At 52.7% G+C, this 20,064-nt stretch overlaps 1 long non-coding RNA gene across 1 annotated transcript; it reads left to right on the top strand.

The window, feature by feature from the left end:
• Positions 1-2,778: 2,778 nt before the first annotated feature.
• LOC116958443 (uncharacterized) lies at positions 2,779-14,109 on the top strand. The gene is made up of 3 exons (XR_012930934.1): positions 2,779-2,918; positions 4,907-5,007; positions 13,825-14,109. It is a non-coding gene; the product is annotated as an uncharacterized LOC116958443 (long non-coding RNA).
• Positions 14,110-20,064: the final 5,955 nt, after the last annotated feature.

A 20,064-nucleotide genomic window follows, 5' to 3' on the forward strand; every position in this document is an offset into this window, starting at 1 on the left:
TGGGTGAATGTGTGAGTGGGTGAATGAGTGTGTTAGTGAGTGGGTGAATGAGTGAGTGTGTGAGTGGGTGAGTGTGTGAGTGAGTGTGTGAGTGAGTGAGTGTGTGAGTGGGTGAGTGAGTGTGTGTGTGGGTGAGTGTGTGAGTGTATGTGAGTGCCACTAAGAGGTGGGGCCTTACCATCAGCCCCACCAAAACTAAGCACCTGCCTGGGTATTTTGTACCATCGGACACTGCACCCCCACAACTCCCGATCGGTGATGGGGCAGTTGTGGAGAGAGTGGAGAGTTTCCCATACCTGGGCAGTGTGCTTATGACTGGCTCCAGTTTAACAGCAGAGGTCTCACTCCGAATCAGTCGAGCGGCAATATCTTTTCATCGGTTGCGTAACGCTGTGTGGAAGCTACCTGGTCTGTCGCTCCGCACTAAGCTTCAGGTCTTCTCGGCCACGGTCATTCCCTCCCTTCTCTACGCTTGTGAAACGTGGACCCCCCTAATGGAACATCTTCGCCGGTTAGAAACATTTAGGCTGGCCTGCCTACGATCCATCCTGGGTTTAACCAGACTGGATTGTGTGAGGAGCTCACAAATCCTTGAAAGATCTGGGCAAGGTCCCATCGGTGAGCTCCTCCGGCGGGGAAGGCTGCGATGGCTGGGTCATGTAGCCCGCATGCCCAGCCACCGTATGCCGAAACAGCTTTTGTTCGGCCGGATTGAGGGGGCTAAGCGGGCGCGGTACGGGCTAGAGAAGAGATGGAGTGATGTGGTACAGGAGGACGTGGAGCTGAGTGGACTTGCCGATGACTGGTACCAGCGGTGTCAAGATCGACCTCTGTGGAGGAGGCTCGTGAAGGATGCTACTGGGCAGTTGGAGGCAGTCGCCCTCCAACAACAACGGAGGGCGGAGGAGCGACGCTCAGAACAACGAGCGGAGCGCCGGGTGGCTAAAGCACAGCGGGTTGGCACAGTAGGGGGCACAGGTGGTGCATCAGCCAGTCATCTCAGTCAGTCGACCCGTGGCACCTGGGTCTGCCCTGTGACCTCCTGCCAGCGGGCGTTCGACACTTCACGTGGCCTCAGGGTGCACATAGCCTGGCACAAGCGTCGTGGTGACGTCACCGCCACTTAGTGGCGAATGGCGGTTGTTGTTGTGTGTGTGTGTGGTGAGTGTGTGAGTGGGTGGGTGAGTGGGTGAGTGAGTGGGTGAGTGAGTGGGTGAGTGGGTGAGTGAGTGAGTGGGTGAGTGAGTGAGTGTGTGAGTGGGTGGGTGAGTGGGTGAGTGAGTGAGTGGGTGAGTGAGTGAGTGTGTGAGTGGGTGAGTGAGTGAGTGAGTGGGTGAGTGAGTGAGTGTGTGAGTGAGTGTGTGAGTGGGTGAGTGAGTGAGTGGGTGAGTGAGTGTGTGAGTGGGTGGGTGAGTGTGTGAGTGAGTGGGTGAGTGAGTGAGTGAGTGGGTGAGTGGGTGGGTGAGTGGGTGAGTGAGTGTGTGGGTGAGTGAGTGGGTGAGTGAGTGAGTGGGTGAGTGTGTGAGTGAGTGGGTGAGTGAGTGAGTGGGTGAGTGAGTGAGTGTGTGAGTGAGTGGGTGAGTGAGTGAGTGTGTGAGTGAGTAGGTGAGTGAGTGAGTGGGTGGGTGAGTGGGTGGGTGAGTGGGTGAGTGAGTGTGTGAGTGAGTAGGTGAGTGAGTGAGTGTGTGAGTGAGTGGGTGGGTGAGTGGGTGGGTGAGTGGGTGAGTGAGTGTGTGAGTGAGTAGGTGAGTGAGTGAGTGTGTGTGTGGGTGAGTGTGTGAGTGGGTGTGTGAGTGAGTGAGTGGGTGAGTGAGTGAGTGTGTGAGTGGGTGAGTGAGTGAGTGGGTGAGTGAGTGGGTGGGTGAGTGAGTGAGTGTGTGAGTGGGTGGGTGAGTGGGTGAGTGAGTGAGTGGGTGAGTGAGTGGGTGGGTGAGTGAGTGAGTGTGTGAGTGGGTGGGTGAGTGGGTGAGTGAGTGAGTGGGTGAGTGAGTGAGTGGGTGAGTGAGTGAGTGTGTGGGTAGTGGTGGTGCTGGCCACCCACCCCCTCTGTGTGTGCCACAGTGCCGGTAGCCTTTATAGCAGCTGCTGCTACTCGTGAACTAACTACAGCACTTGCTCCTCCACCACCACCCACCCACACTAACACCCACCCACTCTGCCACCCACCCCCTCCACCACCCACCCACTCTGCCATTCACCCCCTCTGCCACCCACCCACACTACCACCCACCCACTCTGCCACCCACCGACACTACCACCCACCCCCTCTGCCACCCACCCCCTCTGCCACCCACCCACACTACCACCCACCCACTCTGCAACCCACCCACACTACCACCCACCTACACTAACACCCACCCCCTCTGCCACCCACCCCCTCTGCTACCCACCCACACTACCACCTACCCCCTCTGCAACCCACTCCCTCTGCCACCCACCCACACTACCACCCACCCACTCCACCACCCACACTACCACCCACCCACTCTGCTACCCACCCCCTCCACCACCCACCCACTCTGCTACCCACCCCCTCCACCACCCACCCACACTACCACCCACACACCCACCCACCCACACTACCACCCACCTGCCCACCCTGCCCAGGACGAGCCTGCCATGTCGTACCGTAATGCCGAGACGCTGCCCGTCGGCGTCACCACCGCCACCACCACCACCACGGTGAAGAAGAAGAAGCAGAAGACAGCTGGCGGTGGTGGCGGCGGTGGTGGTGGTGGCGGCGGTGGTGGTGGTGGTGGTGGCGGTGGTGGCGGTGGTGGTGGTGGTGGTGGTGGTGGTGGTGGTGGTGGTGGTGGTGGTGGTGGTGGTGGTGGCGGTGGTGGTGGCGGTGGTGACGAGGGTGAGCTGCTGGAGCTGGCTCTCGCCGCTGGGGTTCGACTCCACCCAGAGGTCTTCAAGTGAGTGGCTTCACGAACGTCGGGGGATGGTGGTGGTGGTGGTGGTGGTTGTGGTGGGGGGGTGGTGGGGGTGGTGGTGGGGGGGGGGGGGGTGGTGGTGGTGGTGGTGGGGGTGGTGGTGGTGGTGGTGGGGGGGTGGTGGTGGTGGTGGTGGGGGGGTGGTGGTGGTGGTGGTGGTGGGGGGGTGGTTGTGGGGGGGGGGGTGGTGGTGGGGGGGGTGGTGGTGGTGGTGGGGGTGGTGGTGGTGGGGGGGTGGTGGTGGTGGTGGGGGGGTGGTGGTGGGGGTGGTGGTGGTTGTGGTGGGGGAGGGGTGGTTAGTTTGTTGCTGTTCTCCCTAGGCTACACACGCCTGTATACACTACACTATACACTACACTATACACTACACTATACACTACACACTATACACTACACACTATACACTACACTACACACTATACACTACACACTATACACTACACTACACACTATATACTACACACTATACACTATACACTACACTACTATACACTACACTACACACTATACACTACACACTATACACTACACTATACACTACTATACACTACACTATACACTACACTATACACTATACGCTACACTACTATACACTACACTATACACTACACTATGCACTACACTATACACTACACTATACACTACACTATACACTACACTACACACTACACTACACACTACACTACACTATACACTACACACTACACTATACATTACACTATACACTACACTACACTATACACTACACTATACACTACTACACTATACACTACACTATACACTACACTATACACTACACTATACACTACACTATACACTACACACTACTATACACTACACTATACACTACACTATACACTACACACTACTATACACTACACTATTCACTACACTATACACTACACTATACACTATACACTACACTATACACTACACTATACACTACACTATACACTATACTATACACTACACTATACACTACACTATACACTACACTACACACTACACTATACACTACACTATACACTACACTATACACTACACTATACACTACACTATACACTATACTATACACTACACTATACACTACACTATACACTACACTACACACTACACTATACACTACACTATACACTACACTATACACTACACTACACACTACACTACACACTACACTATACACTACACTATACACTACACTATACACTACACTATACACTACACTACACACTACACTATACACTACACTATACACTACACTATACACTACACTATACACTACACTATTCACTACACTATACACTACACTATACACTACACTACACACTACACTATACACTACACTATACACTACACTATACACTACACTATACACTACACTATACACTACACTACACACTACACTATACACTACACTATACACTACACACTATACACTACACTACACACTACACTATACACTACACTATACACTACACTATACACTACACTATACACTACACTATACACTACACTATACACTACACTATACACTACACTACACTATACACTACACTATACACTACACTATACACTACACTATACACTACACTATACACTACACTATACACTATACTATACACTACACTATACACTACACTACACACTACACTACACACTACACTATACACTACACTATACACTACACTATACACTACACTATACACTACACTACACACTACACTACACACTACACTATACACTACACTATACACTACACTATACACTACACTATACACTACACTATACACTACACTACACACTACACTATACACTACACTATACACTACACTATACACTACACTATTCACTACAGTACACCCACAGAGACCCACACCGCCTTCATCTTCCCCCTCACCCCCCCCGTGACCCCCCCCTGTGACCCCCACGTGACCCCCCCGTGACCCCCCGTGACCCCCACGTGACCCCAGGGTGGTGCTGGACCTGCTCAAGATGAACGTTGCCCCGCACGCGGTGCTGCAGGTGCTGAGGGCCATGAGTGGGGGCACCACTGGTGGTGTGGATACTCGTGGTGAGTGGGGACACTCACCACTCACTCACCACTCACTCACCACTCACTCACCACTCACTCACCACCCACTCACCACTCACTCACTCACTCACCACTGGTGGTGTGGATACTCGTGGTGAGTGGGGACACTCACCACTCACTCACCACTCACTCACCACTCACCACTCACTCACTCACCACTCACTCACCACTCACTCACCACTGGTGGTGTGGATACTCGTGGTGAGTGGGGACACTCACCACTCACTCACCACTCACTCACCACTCACTCACCACTCACTCACCACTCACTCACCACTGGTGGTGTGGATACTCGTGGTGAGTGGGGACACTCACCACTCACCACTCACTCACTCACCACTCACTCACCACTCACTCACCACTGGTGGTGTGGATACTCGTGGTGAGTGGGGACACTCACCACTCACTCACCACTCACTCACCACTCACCACTCACTCACTCACCACTCACTCACCACTCACTCACCACTGGTGGTGTGGATACTCGTGGTGAGTGGGGACACTCACCACTCACTCACCACTCACTCACCACTCACTCACCACTCACTCACCACTCACTCACCACTGGTGGTGTGGATACTCGTGGTGAGTGGGGACACTCACCACTCACCACTCACTCACTCACCACTCACTCACCACTCACTCACCACTGGTGGTGTGGATACTCGTGGTGAGTGGGGACACTCACCACTCACTCACCACTCACTCACCACTCACTCACCACTCACTCACCACTCACTCACCACTGGTGGTGTGGATACTCGTGGTGAGTGGGGACACTCACCACTCACTCACCACTCACTCACCACTCACTCACCACTCACTCACCACTGGTGGTGTGGATACTCGTGGTGAGTGGGGACACTCACCACTCACCACTCACTCACCACTCACTCACCACTCACTCACCACTGGTGGTGTGGATACTCGTGGTGAGTGGGGACACTCACCACTCACTCACCACTCACTCACCACTCACTCACCACTCACTCACCACTCACTCACCACTGGTGGTGTGGATACTCGTGGTGAGTGAGGACACTCACCACTCACCACTCACTCACTCACCACTCACTCACCACTCACTCACCACTCACCACTCACTCACCACTCACTCACCACTCACTCACCACTGGTGGTGTGGATACTCGTGGTGAGTGGGGACACTCACCACTCACCACTCACTCACCACTCACTCACCACTCACTCACCACTGGTGGTGTGGATACTCGTGGTGAGTGGGGACACTCACCACTCACTCACCACTCACTCACCACTCACTCACCACTCACTCACCACTCACTCACCACTGGTGGTGTGGATACTCGTGGTGAGTGGGGACACTCACCACTCACTCACCACTCACTCACCACTCACTCACCACTCACTCACCACTGGTGGTGTGGATACTCGTGGTGAGTGGGGACACTCACCACTCACCACTCACTCACCACTCACCACTCACTCCTCACCACTCACTCACCACTCACTCACCACTGGTGGTGTGGATACTCGTGGTGAGTGGGGACACTCACCACTCACCACTCACTCACTCACCACTCACTCACCACTCACTCACCACTGGTGGTGTGGATACTCGTGGTGAGTGGGGACACTCACCACTCACTCACCACTCACTCACCACTCACTCACCACTCACCACTCACCACTCACTCACCACTGGTGGTGTGGATACTCGTGGTGAGTGGGGACACTCACCACTCACTCACCACTCACTCACCACCCACTCACCACTCACTCACCACTCACTCACCACTGGTGGTGTGGATACTCGTGGTGAGTGGGGACACTCACCACTCACTCACCACTCACTCACCACTCACCACTCACTCACTCACCACTGGTGGTGTGGATACTCGTGGTGAGTGGGGACACTCACCACTCACCACTCACTCACCACTCACCACTCACTCACTCACCACTCACTCACCACTGGTGGTGTGGATACTCGTGGTGAGTGGGGACACTCACCACTCACTCACCACTCACTCACACCACTCACTCACCACTGGTGGTGTGGATACTCGTGGTGAGTGGGGACACTCACCACTCACTCACCACTCACCACTCACTCACTCACCACTGGTGGTGTGGATACTCGTGGTGAGTGGGGACACTCACCACTCACTCACCACTCACTCACCACTCACCACTCACTCACTCACCACTGGTGGTGTGGATACTCGTGGTGAGTGGGGACACTCACCACTCACCACTCACTCACTCACCACTCACTCACCACTCACTCACTACACACACACTCACTCACCACTGGTGGTGTGGATACTCGTGGTGAGTGGGGACACTCACCACTCACTCACCACTCACCACTCACTCACTCACCACTGGTGGTGTGGATACTCGTGGTGAGTGGGGACACTCACCACTCACTCACCACTCACTCACCACTCACCACTCACTCACTCACCACTGGTGGTGTGGATACTCGTGGTGAGTGGGGACACTCACCACTCACCACTCACTCACTCACCACTCACTCACCACTCACTCACTACACACACACTCACTCACCACTGGTGGTGTGGATACTCGTGGTGAGTGGGGACACTCACCACTCACCACTCACTCACTCACCACTCACTCACTCACCACTGGTGGTGTGGATACTCGTGGTGAGTGGGGACACTCACCACTCACTCACCACTCACTCACCACTCACTCACCACTCACTCACCACTGGTGGTGTGGATACTCGTGGTGAGTGGGGACACTCACCACTCACCACTCACTCACTCACCACTCACTCACTCACCACTGGTGGTGTGGATACTCGTGGTGAGTGGGGACACTCACCACTCACTCACCACTCACCACTCACTCACTCACCACTGGTGGTGTGGATACTCGTGGTGAGTGGGGACACTCACCACTCACTCACCACTCACTCACCACTCACCACTCACTCACTCACCACTGGTGGTGTGGATACTCGTGGTGAGTGGGGACACTCACCACTCACCACTCACTCACTCACCACTCACTCACCACTCACTCACTACACACACACTCACTCACCACTGGTGGTGTGGATACTCGTGGTGAGTGGGGACACTCACCACTCACTCACCACTCACCACTCACTCACTCACCACTGGTGGTGTGGATACTCGTGGTGAGTGGGGACACTCACCACTCACTCACCACTCACTCACCACTCACCACTCACTCACTCACCACTGGTGGTGTGGATACTCGTGGTGAGTGGGGACACTCACCACTCACCACTCACTCACTCACCACTCACTCACCACTCACTCACTACACACACACTCACTCACCACTGGTGGTGTGGATACTCGTGGTGAGTGGGGACACTCACCACTCACTCACCACTCACTCACTCACCACTGGTGGTGTGGATACTCGTGGTGAGTGGGGACACTCACCACTCACTCACCACTCACTCACCACTCACTCACCACTCACTCACCACTCACTCACCACTGGTGGTGTGGATACTCGTGGTGAGTGGGGACACTCACCACTCACCACTCACTCACTCACCACTCACTCACCACTCACTCACTCACCACTCACTCACCACTGGTGGTGTGGATACTCGTGGTGAGTGGGGACACTCACCACTCACCACTCACTCACTCACCACTCACCACTCACTCACTCACCACTCACCACTCACTCACTCACCACTCACCACTCACTCACCACTCACTCACCACTGGTGGTGTGGATACTCGTGGTGAGTGGGGACACTCACCACTCACCACTCACTCACTCACCACTCACTCACCACTCACTCACCACTGGTGGTGTGGATACTCGTGGTGAGTGGGGACACTCACCACTCACTCACCACTCACTCACCACTCACTCACCACTCACCACTCACTCACCACTCACTCACTCACTCACCACTGGTGGTGTGGATACTCGTGGTGAGTGGGGACACTCACCACTCACTCACCACTCACTCACCACTCACCACTCACTCACCACTCACTCACTCACTCACCACTGGTGGTGTGGATACTCGTGGTGAGTGGGGACACTCACCACTCACTCACCACTCACTCACCACTCACTCACCACTCACCACTCACTCACCACTCACTCACTCACTCACCACTGGTGGTGTGGATACTCGTGGTGAGTGGGGACACTCACCACTCACTCACCACTCACTCACCACTCACTCACCACTCACCACTCACTCACCACTCACTCACCACTCACTCACCACTCACTCACCACTCACTCACCACTCACCACTCACTCACTCACCACTCACTCACCACTCACTCACCACTGGTGGTGTGGATACTCGTGGTGAGTGGGGACACTCACCACTCACTCACCACTCACTCACCACTCACCACTTACTCACCACTCACTCACCACTCACTCACCACTCACTCACCACTCACCACTCACTCACCACTCACTCACCACTCACTCACCACTGGTGGTGTGGATACTCGTGGTGAGTGGGGACACTCACCACTCACCACTCACTCACTCACCACTCACTCACCACTCACTCACCACTCACTCACCACTCACTCACCACTGGTGGTGTGGATACTCGTGGTGAGTGGGGACACTCACCACTCACCACTCACTCACTCACCACTCACTCACCACTCACTCACCACTCACTCACCACTGGTGGTGTGGATACTCGTGGTGAGTGGGGACACTCACCACTCACCACTCACTCACTCACCACTCACTCACCACTCACTCACCACTCACTCACCACTGGTGGTGTGGATACTCGTGGTGAGTGGGGACACTCACCACTCACCACTCACTCACTCACCACTCACTCACCACTCACTCACCACTCACTCACCACTGGTGGTGTGGATACTCGTGGTGAGTGGGGACACTCACCACTCACTCACCACTCACTCACCACTCACTCACCACTCACTCACCACTTACTCACTACACACACACTCACTCAGTCACTCACTCACTCAGTCACTCACCACTCACTCACCACTGGTGGTGTGGATACTCGTGGTGAGTGGGGACACTCACCACTCACTCACCACTCACTCACCACTCACCACTCACTCACCACTGGTGGTGTGGATACTCGTGGTGAGTGGGGACACTCACCACTCACCACTCACTCACTCACCACTCACTCACCACTCACTCACCACTCACTCACCACTGGTGGTGTGGATACTCGTGGTGAGTGGGGACACTCACCACTCACCACTCACTCACTCACCACTCACTCACCACTCACTCACCACTCACTCACCACTGGTGGTGTGGATACTCGTGGTGAGTGGGGACACTCACCACTCACTCACCACTCACCACTTACTCACCACTCACTCACCACTCACTCAGTCACTCACCACTCACTCACCACTGGTGGTGTGGATACTCGTGGTGAGTGGGGACACTCACCACTCACCACTCACTCACCCACTCACTCACCACTCACCACTCACTCACCACTCACTCACCACTCACCACTCACTCACTCACCACTCACCACTGGTGGTGTGGATACTCGTGGTGAGTGGGGACACTCACCACTCACCACTCACTCACCACTCACTCACCACTCACTCACCACTCACTCACCACTGGTGGTGTGGATACTCGTGGTGAGTGGGGACACTCACCACTCACCACCTACTCACTCACCACTCACTCACCACTCACCACTTACTCACCACTCACTCACCCACTCACTCACCACTCACTCACCACTCACTCACTACACACACACTCACCACTCACTCACCACTCACTCACTCACCACTTACTCACCACTCACTCACCACTCACTCACCACTCACTCAGTCAGTCAGTCACTCACTCACTCAGTCACTCACTCACTCACTCACCACTCACTCACCACTCACTCACCACTCACTCACTCAGTCAGTCACTCACTCACTCACCCACCCACTCACTCACTCACCACTCACTCACCACTCACTCACCACTCACTCACCCACTCACTCACCACTCACTCACCACTCACTCACTCACCACTCACTCACTCACTCACCACTGGTGGTGTGGATACTCGTGGTGAGTGGGGACACTCACCACTCACCACTCACTCACCACTCACTCACCCACTCACTCACCCATCCACTCATCCACCCATCCACTCATCCACTCACTCATTCACTCACCACTCACTCACCACTCACCACTCACTCACCACTCACTCACTCACCACTCACTCACCACTCACTCACCACCCACTCACTCACCCACCCACCCACTCACCCACCCACCCACTCACTCACTCACCCACCCACCCACTCACCCATCCACTCATCCACTCACTCACTCATCTTCACCCATCCACTCACTCAATCACTCATCCACTCACTCATCCACTCACTCAATCACTCACCCACCCACTCACTCAATCACTCACCACCATCTCGCTTCTCAACACCACGCTACTCACCACTACGCTCACCACCACTCACCACGCTACTCACCACTACACACCATTGTACTGGACTCACCACCACCACCACTCTGCACTCACCACGATGCTCCTCACCACTACCCTGTTCACCACTTGGCTCACAACTATACACTCACCACTGTACTGCTCACCACTGGTGAGGGTGGTGGTCAGGGTGGTGGTGAGGGTCGTGAGGGTGGAGGTGGTGAGGGGGAGGGGGAGAGTGGAGCGGGCGCTCTGATTGGCCTGCGCCCTCCTCCTACTCCTCCTACTCGTACACCTACTACTCCTACTCCTCCTACTCCTCCTCCTACTCCTCCTCCTACTCCTACTCCTCCTCCTACTCCTCCTCCTACTCCTACTCCTCCTACTCCTCCTCCTCCTACTCCTCCTACTCCTACTCCTCCTCCTCCTACTCCTCCTCCTACTCCTCCTCCTACTCCTACTCCTCCTACTCCTACTCCTCCTCCTACTCCTCCTACTCCTCCTCCTACTCCTCCTACTCCTCCTCCTCCTACTCCTCCTACTCCTCCTCCTCCTCCTCCTACTCCTCCTCCTCCTACTCCTCCTCCTACTCCTACTCCTCCTCCTACTCCTCCTACTCCTCCTACTCCTCCTCCTCCTACTCCTCCTCCTACTCCTCCTACTCCTACTCCTCCTCCTACTCCTCCTACTCCTCCTCCTCCTTCTCCTCCTCCTACTCCTCCTACTCCTCCTCCTACTCCTCCTCCTACTCCTACTCCTCCTACTCCTACTCCTCCTACTCCTCCTCCTACTCCTCCTTTTACTCCTACTCCTCCTACTCCTACTCCTCCTACTCCTCCTCCTACTCCTCCTCCTACTCCTACTCCTCCTCCTACTCCTCCTACTCCTCCTACTCCTCCTATTACTCCTACTCCTCCTACTCCTCCTCCTACTACTCCTCCTACTCCTCCTCCTACTCCTACTCCTCCTACTCCTACTCCTCCTCCTACTCCTCCTACTCCTCCTCCTACTCCTACTACTCCACCTCCTACTCCTCCTACTCCTACTCCTCCTACTCCTCCTCCTACTCCTACTTCTCCTACTCCTACTCCTCCTACTCCTCCTACTCCTCCTCCTACTCCTCCTACTCCTCCTACTCCACCTCCTACTCCTCCTACTCCTCCTACTCCTCCTACTCCTCCTACTCCACCTCTTCCTCCTACTACTCCTACTCCTCCTACTCCTCCTACTCCTCCTCCTACTCCTCCTCCTCCTACTCCTCCTACTCCTCCTCCTCCTCCTACTCCTCCTACTCCTCCTCCTACTCCTCCTACTCCTCCTCCTACTCCTCCTCCTACTCCTCCTCCTCCTACTCCTCCTACTCCTACTCCTCTTACTCCTACTCCACCTCCTACTCCTACTCCTCCTACTCCTCCTCCTACTCCTCCTACTCTTCCTACTCCTACTACTCCAACTCCTCCTACTCCTCCTACTCCTCCTACTCCTCCTACTCCTCCTCCTACTCCTCCTACTCCTACTCCTCCTACACCTCCTACTCCTACACCTCCACCACTGCCATCTCCTCCTGAGTGAGTGAGTGGGTGAGTGAGTGAGTGGATGAGTGAGTGAGTGGATGAGTGAGTGAGTGGATGAGTGAGTGAGTGGATGAGTGAGTGGGTGAGTGGATGAGTGAGTGAGTGGATGAGTGAGTGAGTGGATGAGTGAGTGGGTGAGTGGATGAGTGAGTGTGTGGGTGAGTGATGGGGAGCGTTGGAGCTCGCTAGGAGCTCCGTGCTGCGTGGGGTGGGGGGCTCAGTGACCAGGCCTGGGGAAGTTTGGTCGACCACCACCACCTCCACTACAACCACCACCACCACCACTACCTCCACCACCACCATCACTACCTCCACCACCTCCACCACCACCAACATCACTACCTCCACCTCCACCACCACCACCACCACCTCCACTACAACCACCACCACCTCCACTACAACCACCATCACCATCACTACCTCCACCACCACCATCACTACCTCCACCACCACCATCACTACCTCCACCACCATCACTACCTCCACCACCTCCACCACCACCATCACCACCACCACCTCCACCACCACCATCACCTCCACCACCACCTCCACCACCACTACCACCACTACCACCACCTCCACTACCACCACCACCATCACCACCACCACCACCATCACCACCACCACCACCATCACCACCACCACCACCACCACCACCTCCACCACCACCACCTCCACCACCACCACCACCTCCACCACCACCACCTCCACCACCTCCACCACCACCACCACCTCCACCACCACCATCACCACCACCTCCACCCTCTCTTCCCACAGTTCGGAGTTCTCGGGCGGCAGCAGCTGGAGGTGGAGCAGCAGCTACAGCAGCAGGGGCAGCAGCTACAGCTACATCAGCAGCAGCTACAGCAGCAGCTACAGCAGCAGCTGCAGCAGCTACAGCAGCAGGGGCAGCTCAAGCAGCTACAGCAGCAGCAGCTGGGACAGGGAGAGGAGTCCGTGAGCGCCAGCGTCTCCCCAGTGGGCAGGGACTTTCGTCAGCTTCTCGGCCGATGGTGCGGTCGGGAACGGTGGGGGGCTCGGTGGGGGGCACGGTGGGGGGCACGGTGGGGGGCTCGGTGGGGGGCACGGTGGGGGGTAAGGGCGGGGGGGGCGGTCGAGCCTGACGACTCAACGGAGACTCGGGGAGAGACTCACGCTGTGAGTGTGTGTGATGTGTGTGTGTGTGATGTGTGTGTGTGGTGTGTGTGTGTGGTGTGTGATGTGTGTGTGTGTGATGTGTGTGTGTGATGTGTGTGTGATGTGTGTGTGTGATGTGTGTGATGTGTGTGGTGTGATGTGTGTGTGATGTGTGTGTGTGATGTGTGTGGTGTGATGTGTGTGATGTGTGTGTGATGTGTGTGTGTGTGGTGTGTGTGTGATGTGTGTGGTGTGATGTGTGTGTGATGTGTGTGATGTGTGTGTGATGTGTGTGTGATGTGTGTGTAATGTGTGTGATGTGTGTGTAATGTGTGTGTGATGTGTGTGTGATGTGTGTGTGATGTGTGATGTGTGTGATGTGTGTGATGTGTGTGATGTGTGTGATGTGTGTGGTGTGATGTGTGTGTGTGATGTGTGTGTGATGTGTGATGTGTGTGATGTGTGTGTAATGTGTGTGTGATGTGTGTGTGTGTGCTGTGTGTGTGTGGTGTGTGTGATGTGTGTGGTGTATGTGTGTGTGATGTGTGTGTGATGTGTGTGTGATGTGTGTGTGTGATGTGTGTGGTGTGATGTGTGTGTGTGATGTGTGTGTGATGTGTGATGTGTGTGATGTGTGTGTAATGTGTGTGTGATGTGTGTGTGTGTGCTGTGTGTGTGTGGTGTGTGTGATGTGTGTGGTGTGATGTGTGTGTGATGTGTGTGTGATGTGTGTGTGATGTGTGTGTGTGATGTGTGTGGTGTGATGTGTGTGTGTGATGTGTGTGTGATGTGTGTGATGTGTGTGGTGTGTGATGTGTGTGTGATGTGTGTGTAATGTGTGTGATGTGTGGTGTGATGTGTGTGATGTGTGTGGTGTGATGTGTGTGTGTGATGTGTGTGTGATGTGTGATGTGTGTAATGTGTGTGTGATGTGTGTGTGTGTGCTGTGTGTGTGTGGTGTGTGTGATGTGTGTGGTGTGATGTGTGTGTGATGTGTGTGTGATGTGTGTGTGATGTGTGTGTGTGATGTGTGTGGTGTGATGTGTGTGTGTGATGTGTGTGTGATGTGTGATGTGTGTGATGTGTGTGTAATGTGTGTGTGATGTGTGTGTGTGATGTGTGTGTGATGTGTGTGTGATGTGTGTGTGATGTGTGTGTGATGTGTGATGTGTGTGTGATGTGTGTGTGATGTGTGTGTGTGATGTGTGTGATGTGTGTGTGTGGTGTGTGTGTGATGTGTGTGATGTGTAATGTGTGTGTGTAATGTGTGTGTGTGTAATGTGTGTGTGATGTGTGTGTGTGATGTGTGTGTGATGTGTGTGTGTGTGATGTGTGTGTGTGATGTGTGTGTGATGTGTGTGTGTGTGATGTGTGTGTGATGTGTGTGTGATGTGTGTGTGATGTGTGTGTGTGATGTGTGTGTGATGTGTGTGTGTGTGATGTGTGTGTGTGATGTGTGTGTGATGTGTGTGTGTAATGTGTGATGTGTGTGTGTGATGTGTGTGTGTGATGTGTGTGTGTGATGTGTGTGTGTGTGATGTGTGTGTGATGTGTGTGTGATGTGTGTGTGTGATGTGTGTGTGATGTGTGTGTGTGTGATGTGTGTGTGATGTGTGTGTGATGTGTGTGTGTGTGATGTGTGTGTGGTGGGGTGTGTGTGATGGTGTGTGTGATGTGTGTGTGATGTGTGTGTGATGTGTGTGTGATGTGTGTGTGATGTGTGATGTGTGTGTGATGTGTGTGTGATGTGTGTGTGATGTGTGTGTGTGATGTGTGTGATGTGTGTGTGTGGTGTGTGTGTGATGTGTGTGATGTGTAATGTGTGTGTGTAATGTGTGTGTGTGTAATGTGTGTGTGATGTGTGTGTGTGATGTGTGTGTGATGTGTGTGTGTGTGTGATGTGTGTGTGTGATGTGTGTGTGATGTGTGTGTGTGTGATGGTGTGTGATGTGTGTGTGATGTGTGTGTGTGTGATGTGTGTGTGTGATGTGTGTGTGTGTGATGTGTGTGTGTGATGTGTGTGTGATGTGTGTGTGTGATGTGTGTGTGATGTGTGTGTGTAATGTGTGATGTGTGTGTGTGATGTGTGTGTGTGATGTGTGTGTGTGATGTGTGTGTAATGTGTGTGTGTGTAATGTGTGTGTGTAATGTGTGTGTGTGTAATGTGTGTGTGATGTGTGTGTGTGATGTGTGTGTGATGTGTGTGTGATGTGTGTGTGATGTGTGTGTGATGTGTGTGTGATGTGTGTGTGATGTGTGTGTGATGTGTGTGTGTGATGTGTGTGTGATGTGTGTGTGATGTGTGTGTGTGTGATGTGTGTGTGATGTGTGTGTGATGTGTGTGTGATGTGTGGTGTGTGATGTGTGTGTGTAATGTGTGTGTGTGTAATGTGTGTGTGTGTGATGTGTGTGTGATGTGTGTGTGTGATGTGTGTGTGATGTGTGTGTGTGTGATGTGTGTGTGATGTGTGTGTGATGTGTGTGTGATGTGTGTGTGTGTGTGATGTGTGTGTGATGTGTGTGTGATGTGTGTGTGTGATGTGTGTGTGATGTGTGTGTGATGTGTGTGTGATGTGTGTGTGTGTGATGTGTGTGTGATGTGTGTGTGTGATGTGTGTGTGTGATGTGTGTGTGTGATGTGTAATGTGTGTGTGTGATGTGTGTGTGATGTGTGTGTGTGATGTGTAATGTGTGTGTGATGTGTGTGTGTGATGTGTAATGTGTGTGTGTGTGTGATGTGTGTGTGTGTGATGTGTGTGTGTAATGTGTGTGTGATGTGTGTGTGATGTGTGTGGTGTGATGTGTGTGATGTGTGATGTGTGTGTGTGTGTGATGTGTGTGTGATGTGTGTGTGATGTGTGTGTGTGATGTGTGTGTGATGTGTGTGTGTGTGTGTGATGTGTGTGTGTAATGTGTGTGTAATGTGTGTGTGTGATGTGTGTGTGTGTAATGTGTGTGTGTGTGTGTGATGTGTGTGTGATGTGATGTGTGTAATGTGTGTGTGCTGTGTGTGTGATGTGTGTGTGTGTGATGTGTGTGTGATGTGTGTGTGTGTGATGTGTGTGTGATGTGTGTGTGTGATGTGCGTGTGTGATGTGTGTGTGTGTGTGATGTGTAATGTGTGTGTGTGTGTGTGATGTGTGTGTGTGTGATGTGTGTGTAATGTGTGTGTGATGTGTGTGTGATGTGTGTGTGATGTGTGTGTGATGTGTGTGTGTGTGTAATGTGTGTCTGATGTGTGTGTGTAATGTGTGATGTGTGTGTGTGATGTGTGTGTGATGTGTGTGTGTGTGTGATGTGTGTGATGTGTGTGTGTGTGATGTGTGTGTGTGTAATGTGTGTGTGTGTGTAATGTGTGTGTGATATGTGTGTAATGTGTGTGTGTGTGTAATGTGTGTGAGTGTAATGTGTGTGTGATGTGTGTGTGTGATGTGTGATGTGTAATGTGTGTGTGTGATGTGTGTAATGTGTGTGTGTGTGTGTAATGTGTGTGTAATGTGTGTGTGTAATGTGTGTAATGTGTGTGTGATGTGATGTGTGATGTGTGTGTGTAATGTGTGTGTGTAATGTGTGTGATGTGTGTGTGTGTAATGTGTGTGTAATGTGTGTGTGTAATGTGTGTAATGTGTGTGTGATGTGATGTGTGATGTGTGTGTGTGATGTGTGTGTGATGTGTGTGTGATGTGTGTGTGATGTGTGTGTGTGTGTGTGTGATGTGTGTGTGTGATGTGTGTGTGATGTGTGTGTGTGATGTGTGTGTGATGTGTGTGTGTGATGTGGTGTGTGATGTGCGTGTGTGATGTGTGTGTGTGTGTAATGTGTGTGTGATGTGTGTGTGTGTGTAATGTGTGTGTGATGTGTGTGTTGTGTGTGTGTAATGTGTGTGTGTGTGATGTGTGTGTGTGATGTGGTGTGTGATGTGTGTGTGTGTGTGTAATGTGTGTGTGATGTGTGTGTGTGTGTAATGTGTGTGTGATGTGTGTGTTGTGTGTGTGTAATGTGTGTGTGTGTGTGATGTGTGTGTGATGTGTGTGTGTGTGATGTGTGTGTGATGTGTGTGTAATTTGTGTGTGTGTGATGTGTGTGTGATGTGTGTGTGTTGTGTGTGTGATGTGTGTGTGTGTGATGTGTGTGTGTGTGTAATGTGTGTGTGTGTGTGATGTGTGTGTGATGTGTGTGTGATGTGTAATGTGTGTGTGATGTGTGTGTGATGTGTGTGTGATGTGTGTGTGTGATGTGCGTGTGTGATGTGTGTGATGTGTGTGATGTGTAATGTGTGATGTGTGTGTGTGTAATGTGTGTGATGTGTGTGATGTGTGTGTGTGATGTGTGTGTGATGTGTGTGTGATGTGCGTGTGTGATGTGCGTGTGTGATGTGTGTGATGTGTAATGTGTGTGTGTGTAATGTGTGTGTGATGTGTAATGTGTGTGTGTAATGTGTGTGTGTGATGTGTGTGTAATGTGTGTGTGTGTGTAATGTGTGTGTGATGTGTGTGTGTAATGTGTGTGTGTGTGTGTAATGTGTGTGTGATGTGTGTGTGTGATGTGTGTGTGATGTGTGTGTGATGTGTGTGTGTAATGTGTGTGTGTGTAATGTGTGTAATGTGTGTGTGATGTGTGTGTGTGTGTGTAATGTGTGTAATGTGTGTGTGTGATGTGTGTGTGATGTGTGTGTGATGTGTGTAATGTGTGTGTGATGTGTGTGTAATGTGTGTGTGATGTGTGTGTGATGTGTGTGTGTTTGTGATGTGTGTGTGTGATGTGTGTGATATGTGTGTAATGTGTGTGTGATATGTGTGTGTGATGTGTGTGTAATGTGTGTGATGTGTGTGTGATGTGTGATGTGTGTAATGTGTGTGTGTGTAATGTGTGTGTGATGTGTGTGTGTGTAATGTGTGTGTGTGTGATGTGTGTGTGTGTGATGTGTGTGTGTGAGTCTGTGTGTGTGTGTAGGAGTGGTGGGTGTAGTGGTTAGCGCTACGCTGCGCTACGAACCCGACCACCCGAGTTCGATTCCCGCTCACGGCCACCACCACTCAGTGACGATTCTCTGAACCGGTCCTGGGCCTCCCCTAGGTCGACTCAGCCGCAAATGAGCTACCTGGTGTAGTTGTGGTGGTGTAGTGGTGGTGGTGTAGTGGTAGTGGTGGTGTAGTGGTAGTGGTGGTATAGTGGTGGTGATGTAGTGGTGGTGGTGGTGTAGTGAACATCGCTACCACTCGGGGAGAGACAAAGGCGGCCGGGCGTGGTGGTGGTGCTGGTGGCCACCCCCTCTGTGTGTAGCCACAGTGCCGGTAGCCTTCATAGACGCTGCTGCTGCTACTCGCTACTAGCAGCACTTGCCCCTACAGCCCTGCTAGAGGCTACCTGGGGGAGCTTTGTCTGTGTGTGTGCATCATAGGCGGTGCTACTCGCTACTGACAGCACTTGCCCCTACAGCCCTGCTAGAGGCTACCTGGGGGAGCTGTGTCTGTGTGTGTGTTGATGGGATGATGTGTCGACGAAGCTTCTCGTGATCAGTAATGAAGATTTGTTCTTTTTGCTTGACGATGTCGAGAGAGTGAAAATAAATCCAACATCGACAAATCTGTGTTTCATACTTGGAGCTAAATCCGATGATCTGTAAAGCTCTTTGCACGCAGGTGTCTGGTGAAGAGGTGGAGACGCGTGATGTCAGAGTGTCACTACATCACGTGATGTCAGAGTGTCACTACATCACGTGATGTCAGAGTGTCACTACATCACGTGATGTCAGAGTGTCACTACATCACGTGATGTCAGAGTGTCACTACATCACGTGATGTCAGAGTGTCACTACATCACGTGATGTCAGAGTGTCACTACATCACGTGGTGTCAGTGTGTCACTACATCACGTGAT

Source organism: Petromyzon marinus, chromosome 77 (genome assembly GCF_048934315.1).
Source record: "Petromyzon marinus isolate PM22_M1 ecotype Great Lakes invasive population chromosome 77, UKy_Petmar_22M1.pri1.0, whole genome shotgun sequence".
In the NCBI taxonomy this organism is placed as follows: domain Eukaryota; kingdom Metazoa; phylum Chordata; class Hyperoartia; order Petromyzontiformes; family Petromyzontidae; genus Petromyzon; species Petromyzon marinus.